Source organism: Triticum dicoccoides, chromosome 3B (genome assembly GCF_002162155.2).
Source record: "Triticum dicoccoides isolate Atlit2015 ecotype Zavitan chromosome 3B, WEW_v2.0, whole genome shotgun sequence".
Classification (NCBI taxonomy): Eukaryota; Viridiplantae; Streptophyta; class Magnoliopsida; order Poales; family Poaceae; genus Triticum; species Triticum dicoccoides.
This window is the reverse complement of record NC_041385.1, coordinates 196,157,621-196,168,497: the sequence shown is the minus strand read 5'-3', so window position 1 is coordinate 196,168,497 and position 10,877 is coordinate 196,157,621.

Genomic DNA, 10,877 nt, shown 5'->3' with positions numbered 1-10,877 from the left:
AGGCCAAGAAGAAGGCAACGGGAACCCGAAGGAGTTCCCGGCGCCAGGTGGTATCGGACTCGTCGTCCGATGGCTCCGAGGCGGACTCCTCCCCCGAAGACGAGGAGGAGAAAGAGGACTCTCCCCGGGAGGGGGGAGAGAGGAAGAGGAAGGCTTCCCCAACAGGGGAGGCCCAAGGGTCCAAGAGGGGAAGGACCCTTCCTCCGGACAGTTCCGCCAACGCCAACGTTGGCGACGAAGGGTGGCCCTCAAGGGCCAAGCCTCCGGCGAGATCGTAAGTATCCGGATCCCTGAATGATTTATAATTGTGTGTCACGTAGTGTCCTTCTAATGCCGCACACTACCTGTAGTCCGGCCGAGGATGATCTTCCCGCTTCATCAAGCGAGTCCTTGGCTCCATCAGATGTAGATTCCATTCCGACTGCCTCCACCCCTCGCGACGCTGAGGACGCCGAGGTGGGATCCCAGGAGGGGACCCATCAGGAGGAGGCTCCGGAGGTGCCACAAGGCAGCCTCCCGGACTTTGCGCCGGACTCCATGCCGGAACCCGCAGTGGTTCCGGAGTCCGGCAGGCGGCCCCTTCGTAAGAAGGGCAAGACCGTGACACCGGCAGCCTCCGTCCAACCGGAGGCGCCGGACAACTTGTTGGAGGCGCTCAACGGCGCTTCCATCAAGGAAGAACACCGCACTATCATGAGTGCGGTGATTCAGAAGGTTCAGCTCGCCAAGAGCGGGCTGATCGAAGCCTGCAGCAGCCTTCTAACAGGCTTTGAGGTAAGAAGTTTTTAAAATATGTAATGTAATACCGCATACAGTAGCCCCTGATGCTCAGTTCGGTGTTCGGAAAGAAAAGCCGGACTGAGGATCTAAAAAGATATACGCAGGAGTTCTAAAAATTATGTCAATATGGGATTGCAGGCTGCGCTGCTGACCTCTGCCGCATTGACTGCAGAGGTCGGTGCTTTGAAGCAAGACCTCGAGCGGGCCAAGAACGAGCTCGGCCTTGCCAAGAAGCAGCTCGAGGACAAAGAAGGTGAGTAACACCGTGTTAAAGTTGTACCTTACAGAAAAGGATTTTGGTTGCAATAGAAATAACAAGGATAACATGGGTACTGCAGGCGCCACGAGCGAGGTGGCGACCCTGAAGGAGGCTGTGTCCGCGGCCGAACGTAATGCGGCCGCGGAACGAGCGGAGCGAGAGAAGCAGGATGCGCGGGTGGCGGACGTGCTGCAAGAGCTCCAGGCTCTCATGAAAAGCATGAGAGTTTGGAGCGCGACTCGAAGACTCGAGAGTCCGAGCTTGCCTCGGCTCTTGAAAGTGCCAAAGCCGCTAAGGACGAGGCCCATAAGGCCCTCCAGGAGATTGAGGCGGTGAAGAAAATAGCGGCGGGTAAGGCATTTTTCATGCAAAGCAAGCATGTGAATGTGAATTACCTGTTACTTACCCGAATTTGGAGCTCTCTAGGAGCGTTTGCAGATCTGCCTTGCAGCGTGTCCGATGCCGCCGCATTCTACCGGGCCGAGGAGGGGAGCTCAACGGAGAAGGTCTTCTGGTCTCAGTATGCTGAGGCCGGACATCCGGTGCCCCTTAGCGACCAGCTGAAGCAGCTGGTCGAGCTCAACAAGGTGGCCGAGCAGGCCATGAAGGGCCTCATAGTCCGGCTGTGGCCTGAAGAGGCCATGCCTGGGAGCTACTTCGGCATGGTGCGGCGGCTGGTGGATGCGTGTCCTTGGGTGGAAGTCATCAAGCGGTCTGCCTGCATTGAAGGTGCCCGTCGGGCCCTTGCCCGTGCAAAGGTGCACTGGGGCAGGCTGGATGCTGAGAAGCTTATAACGGACGCGCCGCCAGCGGGAAAGGAGTATCGTACGCCCAAGATGTACTATAAGAGTGTCCTGAAGGGTGCCCGCAAGATTGCGGATGAGTGCCCCAAAGATGTAATTATTGAGTAAACTTGCAATGTGTTATCCTGTGCGCTGAAAACTTTGTTCATATGCGCTAAGCAATGCTTATTGATTTAAAATATTACCTTCTGTGCGGCCGTTTATTAAATCTGAGAGATGGCAAGTCGTCGGCTTCAGCCCCCATGCCACGAGTGCTGGGGTGTTCGGTATAAACTTGAGCACTCTTGTTCCCATTTTTGGGTCCATCTAGGGAGGCGCTCAACACAACGAACAAGGCAACCGGACTTATAATGCTTGAACACTCTCACTTAGCCATAGAACTCTATAATTTTAAATTTCGGTGAAGCCCCTAGTATTCGGAAGACCGAGTTCGGGGCGCTATCCACGCCTGGGCCAGACGAAGCCGGTTCCTCGCTCTAAGCGGCATAAGTCTTTAAGGACTCGAAAAGACCTCTCGAACAGCGACCAGCTCTCGCCTTATCATGACAGTCAGTTTTAGCTTTCTCCACTGAGGCGCTCGCCCAGCTCAACCGGGGCACAATCGCAGTGGTTCTCCCAATGCTACCTTACCCGACGGAACGGAACGTAAGGTACCAAAACATGGGAGCCGGGCAAACCCAACTATTGACCCAAGACATGATTCGGAGCCGATGCATATAATGCTATAAGTTCGGGGTGCCGCACTTGTGAAAGTGTTCGGACTTATCACACCATAATGCGGGGAACATAAGCCCCTGGTGTATTCGGCCGTACCAAAATGTACGGGTGCAAGATGTCATAAATGAACATATATGTAAAAAAGAAATGCAATTATAAACAAAAAGTGATGCATTGTTTATTCGAGGAATTCTGCCATGGGTGCAGAATGATACAAATAGTGCGGTAAGCAAGGGTTGGACTATTAAAAGTGTCTCCCTCCAGGGGTAGGCTGTGGAATAGTGTAATAAACAGATCTAATGCTCATAATGGAGACCACCTGGGTGTTCGTCGTAGCCATTGCCCCTCCCTGGCTGTTGCATCATGAGTTCGGCCGATCTACTGCCGGACAGGGCCTCTAGTGAACGGAGTCCTGTGGAAAAAATAAAAAAGAAGAAAAAAAGAGTGACACACTTGGGAGCCCTTGGTGTGGTTAAGCCGCACTCTGGGCCTGTCATGGTCGTGCCCCTCCCCCTATGCCCATGGTATCTCCAGAGCGTAATGATGTACGCGAAGGGCTAGTCTTGCAGTCATGGGAGGGATGGGGTTGGGGCCGCATTGCTACGCGTGCTCGGAACGTGCCAGGTGGTTTTGATGTATGTTACTCCGGGCGCGTTTGGCCATGTCTGGTCGTTTAACGGCCGGACTCGAGAATTGCCTTAAGAGGCTGCTCTGTACTTCTGCCGCGAGAGCCGCTGTGTGTTGCTCCATTCGGAGGGAGCGTTCAGTGTTTCCGTTGACCGTGATGACTCCACGAGGGCCTGACATCTTGAGCTTGAGGTATGCTTAATGCGGCACCGCGTTGAATTTTGCAAACGCGGTTCGTCAGAGTAGAGCGTGATAGCCACTTCGGAACGGGACTATGTCGAAGATTAACTCCTCGCTTCGGAAATTATCCGGGGATCCGAAGACCACTTCCAGTGTGACTGAGCCTGTACAATTGGCCTCAACACCTGGTATGACACCTTTGAAGGTCGTCTTTGTAGGTTTAATCCTTGAGGGGTCTATGCCCATCTTGCGCACTGTATCCTGATAAAGCAGGTTCAGGCTGCTACCGCCGTCCATCAGGACTCTAGTGAGGTGAAATCCATCGACGATTGGGCCAATGCGGTGAATCCGCCATGGCGGATACTGGTCGGGTGGTCCCTTCAATCGAAAGTGATCGGGCGAGAGGACCATGGATTGAACTTCGGGGCGACTGGCTCCATCGCATATACGTCCCTAAGTGCACGCTTCCGCTCCCTCTTGGGTATATGGGTTGCGTATATCATGTATACTGTCCGCACTTGTGGGGGAAAACCCTTTTGTCCACTACTGTTCGGCGGCCGAGTCTCTTCCTCGTCATCGCTCTGCAGCCCCTTGTCATTGTTTTCGGGAATTAACTTGCCTGCCTGCTTGAATACCCAACAATCCCTGTTGGTGTGGTTGGCTGGCTTTTCGCGGGTGCCATGTATCTGGCAAGAGCGATCGAGTATTCGGTCCAAATTGGACGGACCCGGAGTAGTTCTTTTGAATGGCTTTTTCCGCTGACCGGGTTTAGAGCCTCTGAATCCTGCATTGACTGCCGTATCTTCAGTGTTGTCGCCGTTAACGCGGCGTTTGTTTTTGTTGCAACGCGACCTGCCATTGTGGTCCTTGTTGTCCGGACTGCCAGAATTTTTGCTGAGGTTGTTACTGCGAGCTAGCCAGCTGTCCTCTCCCACACAGAAGCGGGTCATGAGTGATGTGAGGGCTGCCATGGATTTCGGCTTTTCCTGTCCTAGGTGTCGGGCCAGCCACTCGTCGCGGATGTTATGTTTGAAGGCTGCGAGGGCCTCTGCATCCGGACAGTCGACGATTTGATTTTTCTTTGTGAGGAACCGTGTCCAAAATTGTCTGGCAGATTCGTCTGGCTGCTGAATTATGTGGCTTAGGTCATCGGCGTCTGGTGGTCGCACATATGTGCCCTGGAAGTTGTCAAGGAATGCGGCTTCCAGGTCCTCCCAACACCCAATTAATTCTGCTGGCAAGCTGTTAAGCCAATGCCGAGCTGGTCCTTTAAGCTTGAGTGGGAGATATTTGATGGCGTGGAGATCGTCACCGCGGGCCATATGGATATGTAGGAGATAATCCTCGATCCAAACCGCGGGGTCTGTTGTGCCATCGTAGGATTCAATGTTTACGGGTTTGAACCCTTCAGGGATTTGATGATCCATTACTTCGTCTGTGAAGCAGAGTGGGTGTGCGGCACCTCTATACTGGGCAATATCACGACGTAGCTCAAGGGAGCTTTGTCTGCTGTGTTCGGCCCGGCCGGAGTTGCTGTATCCGGCGCGACGGTAGTCGTCGTGGATTGTGGGGCGCCCACGTGATCCGTAGATAGATCTTGATTGTTTTTCCTTGTCCTCCAATATGTCTCGCAAGTCCGGCGCATTCCCTCGTGGCTTCGTACTTTTCGAACGATGCCGGGGTACGGTCTGATGGAGGGCCTAGATGCCTCTCTGTCGCGGCAACGGGGTGGTCGGTCTGCCGTATTGTGCGCTGGTGATGAAGGTTTGTATGCTTCCTCCTCTAGTCGGGGGAGCAACTTGCGTTTTGGGTAGCTTTTGGAGGGGCGTTCGAGTTCATACTCTTCGGCCGCGAGGACCTCGGTCCATCTGTTGGCCAGCAGGTCTTGATCAGCTTGAAGCTGTTGCTGATTTTTCTTTAGGCTATTTGCCGTGGCGATAAGCCTTCGTTTAAAACGCTCTTGTTCGACGGGATCCTCGGGCATGACGAATTCGTCGTCGTTGAGGCTTGCCTCGTCTCCAGAGGGAGGCATGTAATTTTCATCCTCCTCGTCTGCCGCTCTCTCTCGAGGGCTGGCTTCCCCTTCCTCCTGTGCTGAATCTTGCTGGAGGGGGTTGTCTTCGGCACTCTCTGGGGTGTTATTATCTCCGGTGCCGGAATATCCATTCTTGCTGTGGCGGGATTTAGAGCAGCACCGCTGACGTCGACGCTTGGGCTATTTCTTAGAGGAATCTGCCTCCGCTGCTTCTTCGCCGTCCCCATCCTTCGGGGTGTCCACCATGTATATGTCGTATGACGAGGTGGTCTTCCAGTGCCCTGTAGGCGCTGGTTCTTGATCGTCTCTGGCATCGTGGTCCATACCATCGATGTCTTGGATTGTCGATAGTGGCTACAAAGTGGGTGGTGGGTGGGCTTTGAATTTCTTCGTCGTCCGCATCCCAACCATCCTGACCGCAGTCCGGCCAGGGTTCTCCTGATAACGAGAGGTGCTTTAGTGAGTTCAGGATGTCGCCAAAGGGCGAGTGCTGAAAGATGTCCGCAGCGGTGAACTCCATGATCGGCGCCCAATCGGATTCGGTTGGCAGGGGCGCAGGAGGTTCGGAGTCCGGCAAGGAGTCCGGTACCTCGGAGTCACGAGCTTTATAAGGGACAAGGTCAGTATTCGGCTCCATCGCCGTAGAAGTTGCAGCTCCCGAGGCGGTGTCCAGCCACCTGTCCTCGGTGTGCGCGGTCGGCTCCGAACTATGGGTTGGAGCGGATTCGTGTGCGGCCTCCAAGGTACTATCGGGCGGTAGAGCTAGATCATGCTCATCGTGACAGTGCGGCACGCTCGGATGTGGCTCGAATCCATCGAAGATCAAGTCTCCGCAGATGTCAGCCGTGAAGTTTAGGCTTCCAAACCTGACCTGATGGCCAGGGGCGTAGCTTTCGATCTCCTCTAGATGGCCAAGCGAATTGGCCTGCAGTGCAAAGCCGCCGAACACGAAGATCTGTCTGGGGAGAAAAGTCTCACCCTGGACGGCGTTGTTGTTGATTGAAGAAGCCATCAAGCCTATCGGTGACGACACAGAGGAACTCTCAATGAAAGCACCATTGTCGGTGTTAAAACCGGCGGATCTCGGGTAGGGGGTCCCGAACTATGCGTCTAGGCGGATGGTAACAGGAGACAAGGGACACGATGTTTTTACCCAGGTTCGGGCCCTCTCGATGGAGGTAAAACCCTACTCCTGCTTGATTGATATTGATGATATGGGTAGTACAAGAGTGGATCTACCACGAGATCAAGGAGGCTAAACCCTAGAAGCTAGCCTATGGTATGATTGTTGTAATGGTTGTGTGTCCTACGGACTAAAACCCTCCGGTTTATAACACCGGAGAGGGCTAGGGTTACACAGAGTAGGTTACAATGGTAGGAGATCTACATATCCGTATCGCCAAGCTTGCCTTCCACGCCAAGGAAAGTCCCATCCGGACACGGGACGAAGTCTTCAATCTTGTATCTTCATAGTCTTGGAGTCCGGCCGATGATGATAGTCCAGCTATCCGGACAACCCCTAGTCCAGGACTCCCTCAATTACGTTATGAATGAAAAAGCTGCTATGAAGATTCTTGCTTGCAATGATAGAAATGATCTTAAGAAATTATTAGCTAAATGGAAGCAACAGTCTCTTAATGCTAGAATGAAACCCGATCCTGATTTTGCTACTTCACCTATCTGTGTTACTGATAAGGATGACGAATTCTCTATTGATCCTGATATTATTACTTTAGTTGAATCTGATCCTTTTTATGGCCTTGAATCTGAAACTATTGTGGCACATCTTAGCAAGTTGAATGATATAGCCACCCTATTTACTAATGATGAGAAGTCTCGCTATTTATATATCCTTAAGATATTTCCTTTCTCATTAAAGGGTGATGGTAAGACTTGGTATAATTCTCTTTCTCCTGGTTGTGTGCGTAGTCCCCAGGATATGATTTATTACTTCTCTGCTAAATATTTCCCTGCTCATAAGAAACAAGCTGCCTTGCGGGAAATATATAATTTTGTGCAAATCAAAGAAGAGAGTCTCCCACAAGCTTGGGGGAGGCTTCTCCAGTTACTTAATGCTTTGCCCGATCATCCTCTTAAGAAAAATGAAATACTTAATATCTTTTATAATGGACTAACCGATGATTCCAAGGACTACTTGGATAGTTGTGCTGGTTGTGTTTTCAGGGAAAGAACAGTCGACAAAGCTGAAATATTATTGAATAATATGTTGACTAATGAAAATAATTGGACTCTTCCCGAGCCAGTTCCTGAAGTAATTCCTGAACCAATTGAGCCAACTCCTGAGCCTATTCCTAAACCCACTCCGAAGAAGAGAGGTGTTTTATTTCTCAGTCCTGAAGATATGCAAGAGGCAAAGAAATCAATGAAAGAAAAAGGTATTAAAGCTGAAGATGTTAAGAATTTACCTCCTATTGAAGAAATACATGGTCTTAATATATCGCCTGAAGAACCACATTGTCTTGATAACCCGACATAGGTAGTAAAGGTAAATTCTCTCTATAGATATGATAATATTGAAATACCTTCTACTAAATTTCATAGCCCATGCTTAGATGAATTTGATGACTTTATGGCTAGACAAGAAAGTTTTAGTGCTTATGTTGGTAGAGAGTTAAAGAATAATGCTTTCAAGATAGGACGCGTAGGTGATAATCTGGCTAGAGTTAAAGATGAACTTCACCATGTTAGCAAATATGCGTCTATGGTTGCTACACAAGCTGAGCAAGTACTTAAAGCTCAAAATGATTTGCTTGATGAATTAAATAATAAAAATGACTTTGCAGTTAGAGTGGCTACTAGAACTGGTAGAATGACTCAGGAACCATTGTATCCTGAAGGCCACCCTAAGAGAATCGAGCAAGATTCTTAGAGAAATAATTTAGAGGCACCTGGTTCTTCTAAAAAGAAGAAGAAGAAAAATGATAGAACTTTGCATGCTTCTAGTGAACCTACTGTAGACACACCTGAGAATCCCAATGATATTTCTATTTCTGATGCTAAAACACAATCAGGTGATGAACATGAACCTAGTGATAATGTTAATGATAATGTTCATGTTGATGCTCCACCTAGCAAAGACAATGATGTAGAGATTGAACCTACTGTTGATCTTGATAACCCACAATCAAAGAATCAACGTTATGATAAGAGAGATTTTGTTGCGAGGAAGCACGATAAAGAAAGAGAACCATGGGTTCAGAAACCCATGCCCTTTCCTCCTAAACCATCCAAGTCAAAGGATGATGAAGATTTTGAGCGCTTTGCTGAAATGATTAGACCTATTTTCTTACGTATGCGCTTAACTGATATGCTTAAAGTAAATCCTTATGCTAAGTATATGAAGGATATCATCACAAATAAAAGAAAGACACCTGAAGCTGAAATTTCCACCATGCTTGCTAATTACACTTTTAAGGGTGGAATACCGAAGAAACTTGGAGATCCGGGTGTACCAACTATACCATGCTCTATTAAAAGAAATTATGTTAGAACTGCTTTATGTGATCTTGGAGCCGGTGTTAGTTTTATGCCTCTCTCTTTATATCGTAGACTTGAATTGAATAAGTTGACACCTATTGAAATATCTTTGCAAATGGCTGATAAATCAACTGCTATACCTGTCGGTATTTGTGAGGATGTGCCTGTTGTGGTTGCAAATGTCACTATCTTAACGTACTTTGTTATTCTTGATATCCCCGAGGACGATAGTATGTCTATTATCCTTGGTAGACCTTTTCTTAATACTGCAGGGGTTGTTATTGATTGCAACAAAGGCAATGTCACTTTTCATGTTAATGGTAATGAGCATATGGTACACTTTCCGAGGAAACAATCTCAAGTTCATAGCATCAATTCTATTGGACAAGTTCCAACTATTATTTTTGGAGGTTTTGAATTTCCTCTCCCTACTGTCAAGAAAAAGTATGATATTCTTATTGTTGGGGATTTTCATATCCCTGTTGAGGTAACTTAGTGTTATTCGAAATTTCTCCGGTTCCGTGTTATTCGGAATGAGTTTGGTAACAAGACTTGATCAACCTTGTTAGTGGATTCATTGTGATGGTCACGAGATGGATGAAACTAGAAGGCACAACCTTCTGTACCCTCTTTTTACTTTCTGTTATTTAGAATAAATAAAGCAAAAATAGTATTATCCGTATATTTTCTGAGTTATCCGTGCATTAAAAAATATTCCAAAAATAAAAATTCTCCAAATGCCCTGCAAATTTAGTATGATTTTTTCTGGAATATTTGAGGATTTTAGGCACTGAAAACACTGCAGGAGGGCCAAGCACCAGGCCACGAGAGAGGAGGGCGCCCCCCCTGTAGGGCGCCCCCCTATCTCGTGGGCCCCTGGTGGCCCCCCTCCACTTACGCCAGCACCCACACACTTCATCTTCTACCCAAAAAAAATCCCCATCCAGCTCAAGCCCGAGTTCTAGCTCGTTTTGCTGTGATTTTCGATCTCTTAGCTCAAAGCTCCATTCACAAAACTGCTCTGGGAGATTGTTGCTTGGTATGTGACTCCTCCATTGGTCCAATTAGTTTTTGTTCTAGTGCTTTATTCATTGCAAATTTTTGCTGCATAGGTGACCATGTTCTTGGGCTTGCATGTTAAATTTTTGAGGTCCCAAGCAATTCCAATGCATGATATAGGCTCTAGGCACTTGTAGGAGTAGTTGCTATCAATCTTGTTTAGTTTTATTCACTTTTATTTGGAGGTTACTAAAATTTCAGAAATTTTCAAAAAATGTTAAGGAGGCTCTTTAAAGGCTCTTCTAGCCAAAGCTCTAAGGAAAAACAAGACAAAGAGAAGGAAAACCCAAGTATAATCTTCCTCGCCTAGCGGAAGTACGGTCGTGTGAATGGCCGTGTGAGGATTCCTTGAAAGAAGACGGAATTCATGAAGACTTTTATGCTTTAATCGGGACTGCAGGCCTCACTGCTTTCATGAACGACCGAATCGATCAGTATCTCTTACTTACCAATACTTTTGTGCAAAACTTTTATTATTATCCTAAGAAGTCACCGCCTGCAGTATCATTTCATTTATATGATGAATTCAAAGAAATGTCTTTACGTCATTTTTGCGCGGTATGTAGGATACCTTATGAGGGAGAATTAGAGGAACCCCATTGTGAAGATGTGGATGGCTTCGTTAAAATTATTGATGTACAAGAGCCAAAGAAGGGCTCTGAGGCAAAAGTCTCTAGCATACACTTTCCTGTTTTACACTACTTTGCTATATTTGCTAGTAGATGCTTGATTGGTCGTGGAAATAGTGGAAATTTGAGCGTTCCCGATATTATTATTCTTCAACTGCTTTGCTGGGAGACAATACTTTTAGTATGAGTGTCGTTGTTGCTAAACGGCTAGCCCTGAATTGTACAAAAGGCCCCATATTTGGAGGTATCTATGCTGCACGCCTTGCTGAACACTTTCATATACCCATTAG